Source organism: Balaenoptera borealis, assembly GCF_965194805.1.
Source record: "Balaenoptera borealis genome assembly, chromosome: 2".
Taxonomy (NCBI): Eukaryota; Metazoa; Chordata; class Mammalia; order Artiodactyla; family Balaenopteridae; genus Balaenoptera; species Balaenoptera borealis.
Window position 1 is genome coordinate 106285825 of NC_138867.1, and position 22723 is coordinate 106308547.

The following is a 22723-nucleotide window of genomic DNA, read 5'->3' on the forward strand; positions in this document are numbered from 1 at the left end:
AAATTATACATCAAATAAAGTATGAAGTTCCTTCACCAGATACATTTCATAAAGTTAAATGGTTCTTTCAAGATTATGCTGACAATAGAGTCTTCAGTCTTTGTTATAATATAGTCTACGACCTCACTAATAAGGATAATAATGTATCATCAAAAAATGCTGTTAATTGAAAACTGTAAGTCTAATTACCAGGGATGTGACCATGCATAACATATTATTAATAGAAAGAAAAGATTGCATTACCCCAACTGCTACCCAGAAAAATAAAACTACAAGGACAGTCGAGCAGTTCAAAGACTCTTCACATCCATTTTGGCAAAAGTTACTGATATTTTCCTTTCATTAAACTGTAGGCTTCATAGCAAAATGACTTAAAACCAAAAGAAGACAGTAGAGGCAGATTTAAAAGATGGGTCACAGGGCAGCTGCTTGGGATCCAAACTCTAAAGAGCCCTCAAACACCACTGGAAGACATCAGAAATACAGTGCCAATTAGCTTGGGTTTCCACATGAAACTCTTTACATACTGGGTAAAATGTAAATTGGTCCCACTCTCAATGAATATCCTCTAATGAAAAATATAAATACTCTGTCCTAGTGCTCTCCCCTTTCCATTGAGTATTATGTGATACACACATGCACATCAGGAAGCTTGGGGGCCACTACAGTTTCTCAAACCAAACCCAAAAACAGCCAGCTAATAAGTTACTGGAAGTCAGCAGTTATGGCCAAGTAAAATTTCAACACTAAAAGAATATGTGATACAGGACTCTCTCTAGAGAAAAATGGATTTATTATCTAAATTTTAAATTCTATGCCCCCTAAGAAGTTCTCCTATATCAGGGAAAGCCTTTTTATAGATCTAACAAGTAAACTGCACTACAGGAAAATGGAACTCATTTTGCCAATATTAAGAGCAAATATCCAGATCAAGATGGCTTCCTGAGAGCATGTTAAAATCTCCCCATTCCAGCAGCTAAGACTTAAAATAATAGATTGAATACAACGGGTATAGATATAGATCTGTAAACATATATATCTGTAGTTGAAGACAAGAAAATAAAATCTCTATGGGTTAGAAAAAGGAACTCAGTAATAGATGCTTAAGTCTCATGGCTCAAAGGAATTTGGATCTAGTTTGGGATACTGAGAGTAGGGCCTCAGTGGTCTCATGGGATTGCTTTTAAATGTACTCCATACAAGATAGGTGGCTCAAAGCAGGTTCTCCTATTAAAGATGGGAGCTGCTTATCCAAAATACCTCTGCCCACCTGTGCACAGGTGTGGCTGGGGACGAAGGAGAATCTTTTACAGGACACAGAACCCAGGCCTGTCCCATGTGGAGTACAAAGATCACATTCACTCCAGCTGCACAAAGCAAGATCCCACACTGAGTGACCAACACAAGATACATTCCACAGGACTGGGATAGAGGAATTTTAGGAACCTACTAAAACGCAAAGTGGCTCTGTTCGCTGACCTAGCACTAATTTTGATTCTTTTAAAGTAAAAAAATAAATAATAAAGGATGAGGCAGAAGTTTCAGAATACAAGGGAACCAAAACACTAATCCAAATGTACTTCAGCTGTCTTTATTCTCTATCAAACAACACTTAAGCAATAATCAGATATTACCCCCTTGTTTAGTCCTCTGTTTATGAGATGTATTTTGCCTCAGATTATAAAGTAGAAGCAGACCCTTATATTCACCCTACATTTAGAGAATAGACAAAAAGGTTTTGCCCACAACCAAGAGGTGGCTCCAAATTGGAGCAGTGTTCTAACCTGTTTTGTAATCCATCCCAAGGTAGTGAAAATTCAGTGCTACCCGTGTCCTCATGTGAAGCATGTTCAGTGAACATGACTCTCTCTGTCCTCTAGTATCAAAATAAATAACAACTTGGAACTATTTTTCAAGAGAGGTATTTCTGGATGGAAATCCTGAACTCACTACACGTTTATTTTGTTGCAATAATTTAAAATTTTATTTCTGGTAAAAGTGTATATAAATCTTAGTGCAATTAACACCAACAAAATTGTTACATCTATTTGTATGGGAAGGGTTAGTAGGCTTCAATACTTTAAACAAAAATTTGACCAAAAATCTTCTAATAGTTGGCGATGTGCTGAGAACTTCAAAGTAAGTGTTTAAGAATTTTAAAGATGTAAAAGCAGTAGTATGGTTCATAAAATAAAAGCAAGAGTCGTGAATCAAGAGATTTCTAGACATGAACACTGTAATCATTGAAATTTAAACATTCAACAAGTAGACTATATAGTATATTGGGCACAGCCAAAGAGAAAATTGCTAAAATGGAAGATGAAATTGGAGAAATCTCCCAAAGCACAACATAAAGAGATAAGATATGGACATATAGAAGATAGCTATAGAAGTCCCAACATGCATGTAGGAATTGCTGCAGGAAGAGAATAATGGAAAAACTACATTCAATGAGATACTTACAGAGAATTATACAAAACTAAAGAAAGACATGAAACCTCGGGTTGAAAAGCCTGCTGAGTGCCAGACAGGACAAATTTATATTAAAAATCCATGCTGAGAGACCTTCAAGATGGCGGAGGACTAAGACGTGGAGATCACCTTCCTCCCCACAAATACAACAGAAATACATCTGCATGTGGAACAACGCCTACAGAACACCTACTGAATGTTGGCAGAAGACCTCAGACTTCCCAAAAGGCAAGAAACTCCCCACGTACCTGGGTAGGGCAAAAGAAAAAAGAAAAAACAGAGACAACAGAATAGGGACAGAACCTGCACCTCTGGGAGGGAGCTGTGAAGGAGGAAACCTTTCCACACTCTAGGAAGCCCCTTCACTGGCAGAGACGGCGGAGGGTGGGGTGGGGGCAGGGGGGAAGCTTTGGAACCACAGAGGAGAGCACAGCAACAGGGGTGCAGAGGGAAAAGCAGAGAGATTCACACACAGAGGATCGGTGCCGACCAGCACTCACCAGCCTGAGAAGCTTGTCTGCTCACCGCCGGGGTGGGTGGGGGCTGGGAGCTGAGGCTCCGGCTTCAGAGGTCGTATCCCAGGGAGAGGACTGGGGTTGGCTAAATGAACACAGCCTGAAGGGGGCTAGTGTGCCACAGCTAGCCAGGAAGGAGTCCAGGAAAAATTCTGGACCTGCCTAAGAGGCAAGAGACCATTGTTTCGGGGTGCGCGAGGAGAGGGGATTAAGAGCGCCGCCTAAACGAGCTCCAGAGACGGGCGCGAGCCGCGGCTATCAGCATGGACCCCAGAGACGGGCATGAGACGCTAAAGTTGCTGCTGCAGCCACCAAGAAGCCTGTGTGAGAGCACAGGTCACTCTCCACACCTCCCCTCCCGGGAGCCTGTGCAGCCTGCCACTGCCAGGGTCCTGTGATCCAGGGACAGCTTCCCCGGGAGAACACACAGCGCGCCTCAGGCTGGTGCAACATCACGCCGGCCTCTGCCACCACAGGCTCGCCCCGCATCCGTACCCCTCCCTCCCCCCAGCCTGAGTGAGCCAGAGCCCCCTAATCAGCTGCTACTTTAACCCCCTCCTGTCTGAGCAAAGAACAGATGCCCTCAGGCGACCTACACACAGAGATGGGGCCAAGTCCAAAGCTGAACCCCAGTAGCTGTGCAAACAAAGAAGAGAAAGGGAAATCTCTCCCAGCAGCCTCAGGAGCAGTGGATTAAATCTCCACAATCAACTTTATGTACCCTGCATCTCTAGAATACCTGAATAGACAACGAATCATCCAAAAATTGAGGTGGTGGACTTCGTGTGACTTTTTCTGTATAGCTATGCTTTTACCATTTGTCCTAGGGTTCTCTCTGTCTCTTTTTTTTTCTTTTCTTTTTTTTTTTTTTTTAGTATAGTTTTTAGCACTTGTTATCACTGGTGGATTTGTTTTTTGGTTTGGTTGCTCTCCTCTTTCTTTCTTTCTTTTTTTAAATTATTTTTAAAAAACAATTTTAATAATTATTTTTTACTTTTTATTTTAATAACTATTTTATTTTATCTTATCTTATCTTATCTTATCTTCTTTCTTTCTTTCTTTTTCCTCCCTTTTATTCTGAGCTGTGTGTATGACAGGCTTGGGTGCTCCAGCCAGGCATCAGGGCTGTGCCTCTGAGGTGGGAGAGTCAAGTTCAGGACATTGGTCCACAAGAGACCTCCCAGCTCCATGTAATATCAAACAGCAAAAATCTCCCAGAGATCTCCATCTCAACGCCAAGACTCAGCTCCACTCAACGACCAGCAAGCTCCAGTGCTGGAACCCTATGACAAACAACTAGCAAGACAGGAACACAACACCGCCCATTAGCAGAGAGGCTGCCTAAAATCATAATAAGGTCACAGACAACCCAAAACACACTACCAGACGTACACCTGCCCACCAGAAAGACAAGATCCAGCCTCATCCACCAGAACACAGGTATTAGTCTCCTCCACCAGAAAGCCTACACAACCCACTGAACCAACCTTAGCCACTGAGGACAGATACCAAAAACAATGGGAACTATCAACCTGCAGTCTGCGAAAAGGAGACCCCAAACATAGTAAGTTAAGCAAAATGAGAAGACAGAGAAACACACACCAAATGAAGGAGCAAGGTAAAAACCCACCAGACCTAACGAATGAAGAGAAAATAGGCAGTCTGCCTGAAAAAGAATTCAGAATAATGATAGTAAAGATGATCCAAAATCTTGGAAATAGAATGGAGAAAATACAAGAAACGTTTAACAAGACCTAGAAGAACTAAAGAGCAAACAAACAGTGATGAACAACACAATAAATGAAATTAAAAATTCTCTAGAAGGGATCAATAGCAGAATAACTGAGGCAAAAGAACGGATAAGTGACCTGGAAGATAAAATAGTGGAAATAACTACTGCAGAGCAGAATAAAGAAAAAAAATGAAAAGAATTGAGGACAGTCTCAGAGACTTCTGGGACAACATTAAACACACCAACATTCGAATTATAGGGTTGCCAGAAGAAGAAGAGAAAAAGAAAGGGACTGAGAAAATATTTGAAGAGATTATAGTTGAAAACTTACCTAATATGGGAAAGGAAATAGTTAATCAAGTCCAAGAAGCACAGAGAGTCCCATACAGGATAAATCCAAGGAGAAACATGCCAAGACACATATTAATCAAACTATCAAAAATTAAATACAAAGAAAAAATATTAAAAGCAGCAATGGATAAACAACAAATAACATACAAGGGAATCCCCATAAGGTTAACAGCTGATCTTTCAGCAGAAACTCTCCAAGCCAGAAGGGAATGGCAGGACATATTTAAAGTGATGAAGGGGAAAAACCTACAACCAAGATTACTCTACCCAGCAAGGATCTCATTCAGATTTGACAGAGAAATTAAAACCTTTACATACAAGCAAAGCTAAGAGAATTCAGCACCACCAAACTAGCTCTACAACAAATGCTAAAGGAACTTCTCTAGGCAGGAAACACAAGAGAAGGAAAAGACCTACAATAACAAACCCAAAACAATTAAGAAAATGGTCATAGGAACATACATATTGATAATTACCTTAAATGTAAATGGATTAAATGCTCCAACCAAAAGACATAGACTGGCTGAATGGATACAAAAACAAGACCCATATATATGCTGTCTACAAGAGACCCACTTCAGACCTAGGGACACATACAGACTGAAAGTGAGGGGATGGAAAAAGATATTCCATGCAAATGGAAATCAAAAGAAAGCTGGAGTAGCAATTCTCATATCAGACAAAATAGACTTTAAAACAAAGACTATTACAAGGGACAAAGAAGGACACTACATAATGATCAAGGGATCAATCCAAGAAGAAGATATAACGATTGTAAATAGTTATGCACCCAACACAGGAGCACCTCAACACATAAGGCAAATACTAACAGCCATAAAAGGGGAAATAGACAGCAACACAATCATAGTAGGGGACTTTAACACCCCACTTTCACCAATGGACAGATCATCCAAAATGAAAATAAATAAGGAAACACAAGCTTTAAATGATACATTAAACAAGATGGACTTAATTGATATTTATAGGACATTCCATCCAAAAACAACAGAATACACTTTCTTCTCAAGTACTCATGGAACATTCTCCATGATAGATCATATCTTGGGTAACAAATCAAGCCTTGGTAAATTAAGAAAATTGAAATAGCATCAAGTATCTTTTCCGACCACAACACTATGAGACTAGATATCAATTACAGGAAAAAATCTGTAAAAAATACAAACACATGGAAGCTAAACAATACACTACTTAATAACCAAGAGATCACTGAAGAAATCAAAGAGGAAATCAAAAAATACCTAGAAACAAATGACAATGAAAACACGATGACCCAAAACCTATGGGATGCAGCAAAAGCAGTTCTAAGAGGGAAGTTTATAGCAATACAATCCTACCTTAAGAAATAAGAAACATCTCAAATAAACAACCTAACCTTACACCTAAAGCAATTAGAGAAAGAAGAACAAAAAAACCCAAAGTTAGCAGAAGGAAAGAAATCAAAAAGATCAGATCAGAAATAAAAGAAACGATAGCAAAGATCAATAAAACTAAAAGATGGTTCTTTGAGAAGATAAAAAAAAAATTGATAAACCATTAGCCAGACTCATCAAAAAAAAAATGGAGAAGACTCAAATCAATAGAATTAGAAATGAAAAAGGAGAAGTAACAACGGACACTGCAGAAATACAAAGGATCATGAGAGATTACTACAAGCAACTCTATGCCAATAAAATGGACAACCTGGAAGAAATGGACGAATTCCTAGAAATGCACAACCTTCCAAGACTGAACCAGGAAGAAATAGAAAATATGAACAGACCAATCACAAGCAATGAAATTGAAACTGTGATTAAAAATCTTCCAACAAAGAAAAGCCCAGGACCAGATGGTTTCACAGGCGAATTCTATCAAACATTTAGAGAAGAGCTAACACCTATCCTTCTCAAACTCTTCCAAAATATAGCAGAGGGAGGAACACTCCCAAACTCATTCTACGAGGCCACCATCACCCTGATACCAAAATCAAAGATGTCACAAAGAAAGAAAACTACAGGCCAATATCACTGATGAACATAGATGCAAAAATCCTCAACAAAATACTAGCAAACAGAATCCAACAGCACATTAAAAGGATCATACAGCATGATCAAGTGGGGTTTATCCCAGAAATGCAAGGAATCTTCAATATACGCAAATCAATCAATGTGATAAACCATATTAACAAACTGAAGGAGAAAAACCATATGCTCGACCAGAGCCTCCCATCAAGCCTCTTAGATAGCCTCAACCACCAGAGGACAGACAGCAGAAGCAAGAAAAACTACAATCCTGCAGCCTGTGGGCCAAAACCCACAGTTACAGAAAGATAGACAAGATGAAAAGGTAGAGGGCTATATATCAGATGAAGGAACAAGAAAAAAACCCAGAAAAACAACTAAATGAAGTGGAGATAGGCAACCTTCCAGAAAAAGAATTCAGAATAATGATAGTGAAGATGATCCAGGACCTCGGAATAAGAATGGAGGCAAAGATTGAGAAGATGCAAGAAATGATTAACAAAGACCTAGAAGAATTAAAGAACAAACAAACAGAGATGACCAATACAATAACTGAAATGAAAACTACACTAGAAGGAATCAATAGCAGAATAACTGAGGCAGAAGAACGGATAAGTGACCTGGAAGACAGAATGGTGGAATTCACTGCTGCGGAACAGACTAAAGAAAAAAGAATGAAAAGAAATGAAGACAGCCTAAGAGACCTCTGGGACAACATTAAACGCAACAACATTCGCATTATAGGGGTCCCAGAAGGAGAAGAGAGAGAGAAAGGGCCAGAGAAAATATTTGAAGAGATTATAGTCGAAAACTTCCCTAACATGGGAAAGGAAATAGCCACCCAAGTCCAGTAAGCGCAGAGAGTCCCATACAGGATAAACCCAAGGAGAAACACGCCGAGACACATAGTAATCAAAATGGCAAAAATTAAAGACAAAGAAAAATTATTGAAAGCAGCAAGGGAAAAATGACAAATAACATACAAGGGAACTCCCATAAGGTTAACAGCTGATTTCTCAGCAGAAACTCTACAAGCCAGAAGGGAGTGGCATGATATACTTAAAGTGATGAAAGGGAAGAACCTACAACCAATATTACTCTACCCGGCAAGGATCTCATTTAGATTTGATGGAGAAATCAAAAGCTTTACAGACAAGCAAAAGCTAAGAGAATTCAGCACCACCAAACCAGCTCTACAACAAATGCTAAAGGAACTTCTCTAAGTGGGAAACACAAGAGAAGAAAAGGACCTACAAAAACAAACCCAAAACAATTAAGAAAATGGTCATAGGAACATACATATCGATAATTACCTTAAACGTGAATGGATTAAATGCCCCAACCAAAAGACATAGACTGGCTGAATGGATACAAAAACAAGACCCATATATATGCTGTCTACAAGAGACCCACTTTAGACCTAGGGACACATACAGACTGAAAGTGAGGGGATGGAAAAAGATATTCCATGCAAATGGAAATCAAAAGAAAGCTGGAGTAGCTATACTCATATCAGATAAAATAGACTTTAAAGTAAAGAATGTTACAAGAGACAAAGAAGGACACTACATAATGATCAAGGGATCAATCCAAGAAGAAGATATAACAATTATAAATATATATGCACCCAACATAGGAGCACCTCAATACATAAGGCAACTGCTAACAGCCATAAAAGAGGAAACTGACAGTAACACAATAATAGTGGGGGACTTTAACACCTCACTTACACCAATGGACAGATCATCCAAAATGAAAATAAATAAGGAAACACAAGCTTTAAATGACACAATAGACCAGATAGATTTAATTGATATTTATAGGACATTCCATCCAAAAACAGCAGATTACACGTTCTTCTCAAGTGCTCATGGAACATTCTCCAGGATAGATAACATCTTGGGTCACAAATCAAGCCTCAGTAAATTTAAGAAAATTGAAATCATATCAAGCATCTTTTCTGACCACAAGGCTATGAGATTAGAAATGAACTACAGGGAAAAAAACGTAAAAAAGACAAACACATGGAGGCTAAACAATACGTAACTAAATAACCAAGAGATCACTGAAGAAATCAAAGAAGAAATCAAAAAATACCTAGAGACAAATGACAATGAAAACACGACGACCCAAAACCTATGGGATGCAGCAAAAGCAGTTCTAAGAGGGAAGTTTATAGCTATACAAGCCTACCTAAAGAAACAAGAAAAATCTCAAGTAAACAATCTAACCTTACACCTAAAGAAACTAGAGAAAGAAGAACAAACAAAACCCAAAGTTAGCAGAAGGAAAGAAATCATAAAGATCAGAGCAGAAATAAATGAAATAGAAACAAAGAAAACAATAGCAAAGATCAATAAAACTAAAAGTTGGTTCTTTGAGAAGATAAACAAAATTGATAAGCCATTAGCCAGACTCTTCAAGAAAAAGAGGGAGAGGACTCAAATCAATAAAATTAGAAATGAAAAAGAGAAGTTACAACAGACACTGCAGAAATACAAAGCATCCTAAGAGACTACTACAAGCAACTTTATGCCAATAAAATGGACAACCTGGAAGAAATGGACAAATTCTTAGAAAGGTATAACCTTCCAAGACTGAACCAGGAAGAAACAGAAAATATGAACAGACCAATCACAAGCAATGAAATTGAAACTGTGATTAAAAATCTTCCAACAAACAAAAGTCCAGGACCAGATGGCTTCACAGGTGAATTCTATCAAACATTTAGAGAAGAGCTAACACCTATCCTTCTCAAACTCTTCCAAAAAATTGCAGAGGAAGGAACACTCCCAAACTCATTCTATGAGGCCACCATCACCCTGATACCAAAACCAGACAAAGACACTACAAAGAAAGAAAATTACAGACCGATATCACTGATGAATATAGATGCAAAAATCCTCAACAAAATACTAGCAAACAGAATCCAACAACACATTAAAAGGATCATACACCACGATCAAGTGGGATTTATCCCAGGGATGCAAGGATTCTTCAATATACGCAAATCAATCAATGTGATACACCTTATTAACAAATTGAAAAAGAAAAACCATATGATCATCTCAATAGATGCAGAAAAAGCTTTTGACAAAATTCAACACCCATTTATGATAAAAACTCTCCAGAAAGTGGGCATAGAGGGACCCTACCTCAACATAATAAAGGCCATATATGGCAAACCCACAGCAAACATCATTCTCAATGGTGAAAAACTGAAAGCATTTCCTCTAAGATCAGGAACGAGACAAGGATGTCCACTCTCACCACTATTATTCAACATAGTTCTGGAAGTCTTAGCCACGGCAATCAGAGAAGAAAAAGAAATAAAAGGAATACAAATTGGAAAAGAAGAAGTAAAACTGTCACTGTTTGCGGATGACATGATATTATACATAGAGAATCCTAAAACTGCCACCAGAAAACTGCTAGAGCTAATTAAGGAATATGGTAAAGTTGCAGGATACAAAATTAATGCACAGAAATCTCTTGCATTCCTATATACTAATGATGAAAAATCTGAAAGAGAAATTATGGAAACACTCCCATTTACCATTGCAACAAAAAGAATAAAATACCTAGGAATAAACCTACCTAGGGAGACAAAAGACCTGTATGCAGAAAACTATAAGACACTGATGAAAGAAATTAAAGATGATACCAACAGATGGAGAGATATACCATGTTCTTGGATTGGAAGAATCAACATTGTGAAAATGAATATACTACCCAAAGCAATCTACAGATTCAATGCAATCCCTATCAAATTACCAATGGCATTTTTTACGGAGCTAGAACAAATCATCTTAAAATTTGTATGGAGACACAAAAGACCCCGAATAGCCAAAGCAGTCTTGAGGGAAAAAAACGGAGCTGGAGGAATCAGACTCCCTGACTTTAGACTATACTACAAAGCTACAGTAATCAAGATAATATGGTACTGGCACAAAAACAGAAACACAGATCAATGGAACAAGATAGAAAGCCCAGAGATTAACCCACGCACCTATGGTCAACTAATCTATGACAAAGGAGGCAAAGATATACAATGGAGAAAAGACAGTCTCTTCAATAAGTGGTGCTGGGAAAACTGGACAGCTACATGTAAAAGAATGAAATTAGAATACTCCCTAACACCATACACAAAAATAAACTCAAAATGGATTCGAGATCTAAATGTAAGACTGGACACTATAAAACTCTTAGAGGAAAACATAGGAAGAACACTCTTTGACATAAATCACAGCAAGATCTTTTTTGATCCACCTCCTAGAGTAATGGAAATAAAAACAAAAATAAACAAATGGGACCTAATTAAACTTCAAAGCTTTTGCACAGCAAAGGAAACCATAAACAAGATGAAAAGACAACCCTCAGAATGGGAGAAAATATTTGCAAACGAATCAACGGACAAAGGATTAATCTCCAAAATATATAAACAGCTCATTCAGCTCAATATTAAAGAAACAAACACCCCAATCCAAAAATGGGCAGAAGACCTAAATAGACATTTCTCCAAAGAAGACATACAGACGGCCACGAAGCACATGAAAAGATGCTCAACATCACTAATTATTAGAGAAATGCAAATCAAAACTACAATGAGGTATCACCTCACACCAGTTAGAATGGGCATCATTAGAAAATCTACAAACAACAAATGCTGGAGAGGGTGTGGAGAAAAGGGAACCCTCTTGCACTGTTGGTGGGAATGTAAATTGATACAGCCACTATGGAGAACAATATGGAGGTTCCTTAAAACACTGAAAATAGATTTACCATATGACCCAGCAATCCCACTACTGGGCATATACCCAGAGAAAACCGTAATTCAAAAAGACACATGCACCCGAATGTTCATTGCAGCACTATTTACAATAACCAGGTCATGGAAGCAACCTAAATGCCCATCAACAGACGAATGGATAAAGAAGTTGTGGTACATATATACAATGGAATATTACTCAGCCATAAAAAGGAACGAAATTGAGTCATTTGTTGAGTCGTGGATGGATCTAGAGACTGTCATACAGAGTGAAGTAAGTCAGAAAGAGAAAAACAAATATCGTATATTAACGCATGTATGTGGAACCTAGAAAAATGGTACAGATGAGCCAGTTTGCAGGGCAGAGGTTCAGACACAAATGTAGAGAACGGACATATGGACACCAAGGGAGGAAAACTGCGGTGGGGTGGGGATGGTGTTGTGCTGAATTGGGCTATTGGGATTGACATGTATACACTGATGTGTATAAAATTGATGCCTAATAAGAACCTGCAGTATAAAAAAACAAACAAACAAAACAACTAATACTAAACTTTCATTGGGTTATTTGTATGGAAATATGTTAATATAAATGTTTCAGACATTACATGAAATTTCTAAAAATCTTATATGTTCTGGTATAATGTTATAAGTCATAATCCTAGTTATTACCTTAAAATGTATATCTCAGAAATAACTAATTTTCTTGTCAACTGCATTATTATGAACTTTCATCAAATTTTTAACTGTGAAAAAAAAAAATTTTTTTAACTGTGGTCATTTTTAAGTCTTTTGTCATTTACAGACAGTTCTGTGTGTACTCTGATGCTATTGCAAATATGTTCCTATAAAAGGGTTTCATCTTTAAGAAATTCATGGAAAAGACTCTGAGAAGTACAGGTTTCTGGTAACTGACTGTACTGCTGAACTGAATGAATAAGCAGAACTGAATTTTCAGAACTCTAATGAAAAACTGATGAACTCATAAAAGTGCTAACAAAAGATCAAGATAAAAAAAAATTAATTACATGGGACTGAGTGAACTGATGAGGATGAGTATAATTTTTGTGACTTTCTGTCTGAATTTAAAAAAAAAAAATCCAACAAGGACTCAGAGGCAAAGAATATACAAATCAATTTTCACTGCAAAGTAAAGGAGCTGTTACAGTGGAGTATTACTGGACTGAATGTCAATATTATGACATAGTATGAGTGTGTTTCATGTTTGGTAATTGCAATCATTGTTGCTCTTGTTGTGGTCATCCATGTACAATGCTTGGTGTCAGTCTATTTATCTCTTGTAAAAATAAAATATAGTGTGTGTGTGTGAAAAAAAAAAAACAAAAAACCATATGCTCATCTCAATATATGCAAAGAAAGCTTTCGACAAAATTCAACACCCATTTATGATAAAAACCCTCCAGAAAGTAGGCAAAGAGGGAACTTTCCTCAACATAATAAAGGCCATATATGACAAACCCACAGCCAACATTGTCCTCAATGGTGAAAAACTAAAACCATTTCCACTAACATCAGGAACAAGACAAGGTTGCCCACTCTCACCACTATTATTCAACATAGTTTTGGAAGTTTTAGCCCAGGCAATCAGAGAAGAAAAAGAAATAAAAGGAATCCAAATTGGAAAAGAAGTAAAGCTGTCACTGTTTGCAGATGACATGACACTATACATAGAGAATCCTAAAGATGTTACCAGAAAACTACTAGAGCTAATCAATGAATCTGGTAAAGTAGCAGGATACAAAATTAATGCACAGAAATCTCTTGCATGCCTATACACTAATGATGAAAAATCTGAAAGTGAAATTAAGAAAACACTCCCATTTACCAATGGAACAAAAAGAATAAAATGTCTAGGAATAAACCTACCTAGGGAAACAAAAGACCTGTATGCAGAAGATTATGACACTGATGAAAGAAATTAAAGATGATACAAATAGATGGAGAAATATACCATGTTCTTGGATTGGAAGAATCAACATTGTGAAAATGACTCTACTACCCAAAGCAACCTACAGATTCAATGCAATCCCTATCAAAGTACCACTGGCATTTTTCACAGAACTAGAACAAAAAATTTCACAATTTGTATGGAAACACAAAAGACCCGGAATAGCCAAAGCAATCTTTTTTTTTTTTTTCTTTAATTAATTAATTAATTATTTATTTATTTTGGCTGTGTTGGGTCTTCGTTTCTGTGCGAGGGCTTCCTCTAGTTGCGGCAAGTGGGGGCCACTCTTCATCGCGGTGCGTGGGCCCCTCACTGTCGCGGCCTCTCTTGTTGCGGAGCACAGGCTCCAGACACGCAGGCTCAGTAATTGTGGCTCACGGGCCCAGCCGCTCCGCGGCACGTGGGATCTTCCCAGACGAGGGCTCGAACCCGCGTCCCCTGCATTAGCAGGCAGACTCTCAACCACTGCGCCACCTGGGAAGCCCGCCAAAGCAATCTTGAGAAAGAAAAATGGAGCTGGAGGAATCACGCTCCCTGACTTCAGACTATACTACAAAGCTACAGTAATCAAGACAGTATGGTACTGGCACAAAAACAGAAATATAGATCAATCGAACAGGATAGAAAGCCCAGAGATAAACCCACGCACATATGGTCACCTTATCTTTGATAAAGGAGGCAAGAATATACAGTGGAGAAAAGACAGTCTCTTCAATAAGTGGTGCTGGGAAAACTGGACAGGTACATGTAGAAGTATAAAATTAGAACACTCTCTAGCACCACACACAAAAATAAATTCAAAATGGATTAAAGACCTAAATGTAAGGCCAGACACTATCAAACTCTTAGAGGAAAACATAGGCAGAACACTCTATGACATAAATCACAGCAAGATCCTTTTTGACCCACCTCCTAGAGAAATGGAAATAAAAACAAAAATAAACAAATGGGACCTAATGAAACTTAAAAGCTTTTGCACAGCAAAGGAAACCATAAACAAGACCAAAAGACAACCCTCAGAATGGGAGAAAATATGTGCAAATGAAGGAACTGACAAAGGATTAATCTACAAAATTTACAAGCAGCTCATGCAGCTCAATATCAAAAAAACAAACAACGCAATTAAAAAATGGGCAGAAGACCTAAATAGACATTTCTCCAAAGAAGATATACAGATTGCCAACAAACATATGAAAGAATGCTCAACATCATTAATCATTAGAGAAATGCAAATCAAAACTGCAATGAGATATCATCTCACACCGGTCAGAACGGCCATCATCAAAAAATGTACAAACAATAAATGCTGGAGAGGGTGTGGAGAAAAGGGAACCCTCTTGCACTGTTGGTGGGAATGTAAATTGATACAGCCACTATGGAGAACAGTATGGAGGTTCCTTAAAAAACTAAAAATAGAACTACCATACGACCCAGCAATCTCACTACTGGGCATATACCCTAAGAAAACCATAATTCAAAAAGAGTCATGTACCAAAATGTTCACTGCAGCTTTATTTACAATAGCCAGGACATGGAAGCAACCTAAGTGTCCATCAACAGATGAATGGATAAAGAAAATCTGGCACATATATACAATGAACTATTACGCAGCCATAAAAAGAAACGAAATTGAGTTATTTGTAGTGAGGTGGATGGACCTAGAGTCTGTCATACAGAGTGAAGTAAGTCAGAAAGAAAAACAAATACCATATGCTAACACATATACATGGAATCTAAGAAGAAAAAAAAAAAGGTCATGAAGAACCTAGGGGCAAGATGGGAATAAAGACACAGACGTACTAGAGAATGGACTTGAGGATATGGGGAGGGGGAAGGGTAAGCTGTGACAAAGTGAGACAGTGGCATGGACATATATACACTACCAAACGTAAAATAGATAGCTAGTGGGAAGCAGCCGCATAGCAGAGGGAGATCAGCTCGGTACTTTGTGATCATCTAGAGGGGTGGCATTGGGAGGGTGGGAGGGAGGGAGACGCAAGAGGGAAGAGATATGGGGACATACGTATATGTATAACTGATTCACTTTGTTATAAAGCAGAAACTAACACACCATTGTAAAGCAATTATACTCTAATAAAGATGTTAAAGAAAAAAAAAAAAAAACACATCAGATTCAGAAGAGCTCAAAAAACTGGCAATCTACAGACCTTCAGTGGACAGTGCTACTATTGACAAGAAGAAACTTAGAATTAGAAGTGGGAAATAAGTAACATGAACAAAGAAACTGATAAAACATTTTGGCAAATTTAAATGTGTTGATTTTAAAAATAACAACAGCAACAATATTGTGTGATTTTTTGAATGCTAGAACTTAAATTCTTTACAAGAATCATATAGCATTGCCATCCAGTGGCCTATAGAGGGCAGCTAAGCTTTTCATTTTGCTCAGAAGGGGCTGGAGATATTTATTAATTTTAGAGTTTGTTTTAAAAAAAAATTAGTATTCAAATTTAAAATAAAAATAATTTTAAAAAAAGGAAAAAGTCATGCTGAAAAATAAGGAATATTCCCACATGTAAGTCAGAATAAAAGAACTTTCAAATATATATAGACAATCCACCTTAAGTGATTTCTACATGTCCTGAGCATACTATCCAGTTATGAGTAATTTCACAGTCATGATTGCAAAGTAGTTCTGAATAAAGTAAAATATTACATTTAGTCCACATACCAAACCTCTTATTTTGAATAGTTGAAAATATTTTACACAATTTTTTGATAAAATATAATTTGTCAACATTCATATTAAAGAATATCAAGGTACCCTAGGCCGGCAGTCCCCAACCCTTTTGGCACCAGGGACTGGTTTCGTGGAAGACAGTTTTTCCATGGACGGGGGCATGGGGGTGGATGGTTCAGGCGGTAATTCGAGCAATGGTTCAGGCAGTAATGCAAGCGATGGGGAGGGATGGGGAGCGGCAGATGAAGCTACTCTCGCTTGCCTGCCGCTCACCTGCTGCTGTGCTTCCTGGTTCCTTGGGGACCCCTGCCCTAGGCACCAAGTGTACCTCTGCTATCAATATGTTCCACTTAATTGCTTTTGATTGTTGTGATCCACTTAAATATCCCTACTAAGATGCATGAAAAGTACAGTTCTCCACTTTCAATCGTTAATTGAAATGATTCTCTTGATTAGTATCATGAGTCAAGATTGACTTTTGGTACACCCCCCTTTCAAAAACATGTATAATGAATTTCCTTTTAGAACATACATATAATGAATTTGTGTATCAGTTTACAACCACAGAAAAGAAGAAAAACACTTACCTGATAACAGTCCAAACTTTCTCAAATAGCAATACCAAGGCTCAATTAGCATTCCAGACTGACCAACTTAAAATGTTAAACCGCTGTTTAATCTACCTTGACCAGTGTCCTCATATTCTAGCCTTCTTACTAAACTTACTTTTACTAAGCTTACTAAAGTTCTTAATTTCAAGGTCAGACTACCTGATGATGAAATGCAGAAAATGATAATTACTATTCCCACATATGCACCATCATACATAAGAAGAATTCAAAGCTCTTTCAAGCCATGAATATTACCATTCTTCCCTGGGATGAATTTTCCCATTTTATAAAATAGATTTGACTGTAAGAGAAATAAAATGGATTTCCACTTCCTACATCACAGGTGCGGTAGCAGTAAGACAAATAGCAAAAGGAAGCTCAAGGCTTTTGCACATTAAGTGTCTTGATATGTTGGACACCATAATAGTACACAGAGATTTCAATGTCTTGTAGAATACACAGGACATATTTTAAGTTAAACTAATTTTTTTCAAAAAACAGAAAAATGAAGAGCCCTTCCAATTTCTTGTATAAAGCAATGTTAACAGAAGAGCTCAGCAATTTTCTACCTTGAAGAGAAAGGTTGTACTTACATTTCTTACTTTTGAAAAAGCTCTTCCACCTGTATTGTATCTGTACTTCAGTCTAATTGAAAATGAAAAATCTCCAGGTTGGAGAAACCCAGTGACATTCAGAGCCTAAGGCTTGACTCACAAAGTAATTCTACCAGTAATATTTTTATGGTTGCAGAAAGTGGAAAAACACAGATATTTTGGCTTGTAGTATTAAATTTAATTCATAAAGTTTAGTAGCAATACTTCTGAGGACAGAGAAAAGTCAGCTTTCAATATAACTAGTCCAGGAAAAAAAAAAAAAGAAACATTGCTGTTGCAGAAATTGCTTACTCCAAATTTCAAATATAGGCTTCAGGGTTCTGAAACAGGGAAAGATATAAATGGTTTATTATATATCTCAGATTGCAAAAGTATCAAAAAGATTTCCTAGGATGAATATAGCTACCTAATATCATAGAACAAAATAACAGAACAAAGAACAAAAGGTATTGTTTTATTTTTATTAGTTCTCCTATCATTCATAATAAATTAATAGGATTCAATTTTTTCTAGTTTTCTGAATAGATATTATGAGGACCATAAAAACATCTAAGAAACTAGCCTATTTTCCCCCCAAAATTATATATTTTTAAGAAAATTTTAAAAAGGGAAGGAAAAGCCTTGGTTTGTAAGTATATGCACATTTATATCACTTGAGGGACTCCCCAAGTGTAAAAGAAACCACTTACAAAGATCAAACCACATTCTTTCATTGTTTTCATTGGTCATATGTCAGGGTACTGACCCATTTGAGACTGTTATGCTCATTGAGTGAGTACAGAAATGAAGATTTCTCCCAAAGAAAATAGTAAAGGCACCATCTTGTTCATTTTAGCATTTTATCCATATTAGGGAAAAAAGTTGGAAATAACCTCAAATGTCCAAGTAGGGACTTAAAGAGAGCTTGCTGTACACAATAATGTACCACACTTGTAATAAAATAACACATTTTACAGATACATTAAGAGAGGAAAATAATTACATTTATAATTTAAATATAATTCCGCAATTCTTAATTTTTAAAGTAGTATAATTTTTCATGATTTACCTAATTCCAAATCCTATTTCACCTGGAAAAGAAAGAAAAAAAAGGGAGGAAGGAAGGAAGGAAGGAAGAAAGGAAGGCTCTTTTTCTTTTATTTAGCTCAAATATTGTTCTACATTTTCAGAAGCCCAGCAAATATTCTACTTTATTCATGGTGTCAAGTTTTCAGTCAATGGAAATACTATTTTTCATTTATCATCTGATAAAGGAGATATTTCCATTAAAAAATGCTAGACCAGAAAATGTGTTAGGGCAATTTATTAAATATTTAGAAGGGAAAAGAAAATTGTAAGCTAGACATGTACCTCACTATTTACTCCAAGTTAATTCTGAATGGATCACACATTGAAATACTTTAAAAAAAATATAGAAGTACCAGACAAATCCAGGGATTTAATACAGTACTGGAATGGAGAAGGCCTTTCCAAACATGTCACAGCTACAGAAGCCATAAATAAAAGAATAAATAAGTTTGGGGGCTTCCCTGGTGGCACAGTGATTGAGAATCTGCCTGCCAATGCAGGGGACACGGGTTCGAGCCCTGGTCTGGGAAGATCCCACATGCCGCGGAGCAACTGGGCCCGTGAGCCACAATTACTGAGCCTGCGTGTCTGGAGCCTGTGCTCCGCAACAAGAGAGGCCACGACAGTGAGAGGCCCACGCATCGCGATGAAGAGTGGCCCCCACTTGCCACAACTAGAGAAAGCCCTCGCACAGAAACGAAGACCCAGCACAGCCATAAATAAAAATAAATCAATAAATCAATAAATTAAAAAAAAAATAAGTTTGGTCACCTATTTGGTAAAAATAAGTTTATACAGAAAACTAGTTAGCACACACTTAGTAATACACACTTAGTTTAAAGAAAACTTGAAAAAATGACTTGTAGCACTATAATAAAAAAGTAAATTTTCTGACAACAAAGAGCACTTACAAAACAACAATAAAAAGGATAAGAACCAGAAGGATAAATGGGCAAAACATATGATCTACAAATGAGCAAATAATTATATAAATATTCAACTTACCAATTAAAGAGATGAAAATTAAAACAAATATCTATCAATTGGGCAAAAATTAAAAATACTTCATTCCCAGGTGTTAGCAATGTTGTGCACAAAAGGAGGCATAAATTTATTCCCTTTGGGGGAGAAAATGTGTCAAAGTATATCAAAATGTTTAGGATATAAACCCCTTGACTCAATAATTCTATATCCAGAAATTTATCCCACAAATATATTCATACAAGAGTGCCAATATGTAAATACACACACACACATTTCTTTACAGCAATATTTATAACAATAAAAAATAAGAAGTATATTAGGTTATCTATTGCTACACAGCAAAATACCTAAGAAGTTAGCTGGTTAAACCTAGAGTACACATTTATTATCTCACATGGCTTCTGTGGGTCAGGAATTTGAGGAAACTTCAACAGGATGGTTCAGCTCAAGCTCTTTTTCATTAGGCTGTGGTTAAGTTATATGGGGGCTGCAGTTATCTGAGGGCTTCACTAGAGCTGAAGGATCCACATCCCAGATGGCTCCCTCACTTGTCAGGCATGTTGGTGCTGGATTTTGATGAGAGATTCACTTCCTCTCCAGGGCTGACTGTGTGTCCTTGCAACATGGTAGCTGATGTCCTGCACAGAAAGTAATCTGAGAGGGGTGAAGCCACAGTGTCTTGTATGACATAGTCTCAGAAGCCACACACTGCCATTTCCACCTTAGTCTGTTCTTTGGAGGTGAATCGCCAAGTCTGGCCCACATTCAAGGGGACCTAAATTAAGCTTCACCTTTCGAAAAAACGAATGTCAAAATAAAAAGAATTTGCATATGTATTTTAAAATCATTACAGGAAAAAAAGTTAAACATCTATTAATGAAAGGCTGGTTCAATGAACTGTGACTATTACCCCCAAATTTTTTTTGTAGCACACTCCTTCAGTGAAAAAAAAAAATTTTTTTAATACACACTTCTAATATAAAAATATGAATTACAGTTGGCACTTGAACAACATGGGTTTGAAGTACACAGGTCCACTTATATGCAAATTTTTTTCAATAAATATATTGGAAAATTTGGGGAGATTTGCAACAATTTGAAAAAACTCACAAACCATGTAGTCTAGAAATATTGAAAAAGTTAACAAAAAGGTATGTCATGAACGCATAAAATATATGTAGATAGTAGTCTATCCTCAAATAAGGTGTGATATTTAATATAAATTAATAATGTGTTAGTTTTCTTACTGTTTTATAACTTTGCTTTCAAAGAATTACATTATCATGCAGTATGCCTCTCTCTCTCATAATTGGAGAAATTGTGTATCACCCTATCATCACAGATAAGTGGGTTTTTTTAATGTAACAATGTTTCCAATCCTGTATTAAGAATATTACTGTTGGAGCTCCCTGGTGGCGCAGTGGTTAAGAATCCGCCTGCCAATGCAGGGGACACGGGTTCGATCCCTGGTCGGGGAAGATCCCACATGCCGCGGAGCAACTAAGGCCCGTGCCACAACTAAGCTCAGTGCCACAACTACTGAGCCTGCACTGTAGAGCCCATGAGCCACAACTACTGAGCCTGCGTGCCACAATACTGAAACCCACACGCCTAGAGCCCATGCTCCACAACAAGAGAAGCCACCCCAATGAGAAGCCCACCCACCACCACGAAGAGTAGCCCCTGCTCAACGCAACTAGAGAAAGCCCATGTGCAGCAACAAAGACCCAATGCAGCCAAAAATAAATAAATTTTTTTAAAAAGCATATTAATGTAATACTGTATGTCGTAACAACTGTCTAACAAGTCATTCATTAGTGTATAGGCTAGGCCACCATGAAGCAATTCTATCACACTGGGCTACCATAAAACAATCACATTGCTGCTTCTTCATTATCAATGTACAAATCATTATACCTGTAAGTAAATATGAATTTCTTTTTCATATTACCTTTTCATTTTTGATGCCTAGTGTTAGTAATACACATAACATCCACAGTGTTTTGTATCATATAAGACAATACTGATGTAGGTACTGATAGACGATTCATCTTGTAAACAGATGACATAAACTTATGTTATCGATAAACACAGTACAGTACTCTAAATGTATTTTCTCTTCCTTACAATTTTCTTAATAACATTTTCTTTTCTCTAGCTTACTTTATTTTAAGAATACAGTATATAATACATACAAAATATGTGTTTATTTTTTATGGTATTGGTAAGGCTTCTGGTCATCAGTAGGCTATTTGTAGTAAAGTTTGGGGGGAATCAAAAGTTATACATGGATTTTTGACTGTGCAGGGGTTTGGCATCCCTAACCTTCACATTATTCAAGGGTCAACTGTATATTTTCCAATTATATACATAAACGCTTGACTAATATAGTGTTGTGTTTTTTTTGGCAGCACCGTGTGGCACGAGGGATCTCAGTTCCCTGACCAGGGATTGAATGCACGACCCCTGCAGTGGAAGCACGGAGTCTTAACCACTGGACCACCAGGGAATTCCCTACACTTGGTTAATATAGTATGTGCATTACAAACTATACACCAAAACTTTGTATTTTTTTATTTACTTGTTTTTCTTCCATATATATTTTTATACAATTTTTAAAGGTTACACTCCACTTTCGGTTATTACAAAATATTGGCTCTGTTCCCCATGTAGTACAATATATCCTTGAGCCTATCTTACACCCAACAGTTTGTACCTCCCACTGCCCACCACTGTATTGCCCCTCCCCTCTTCCCACTGAAACCACTAGTTCATTCTCTATATCTGTGAGTCTGCTTCTTTTTTGTTATATTCACTAGTTTGTTGTATTTTTTAGATTCCACATATAAGTGATATCATACAGTATTTGTATGTCTCTGTCTGACTTATTTCACTAAGCATAATACCCTCCAGGTCCATC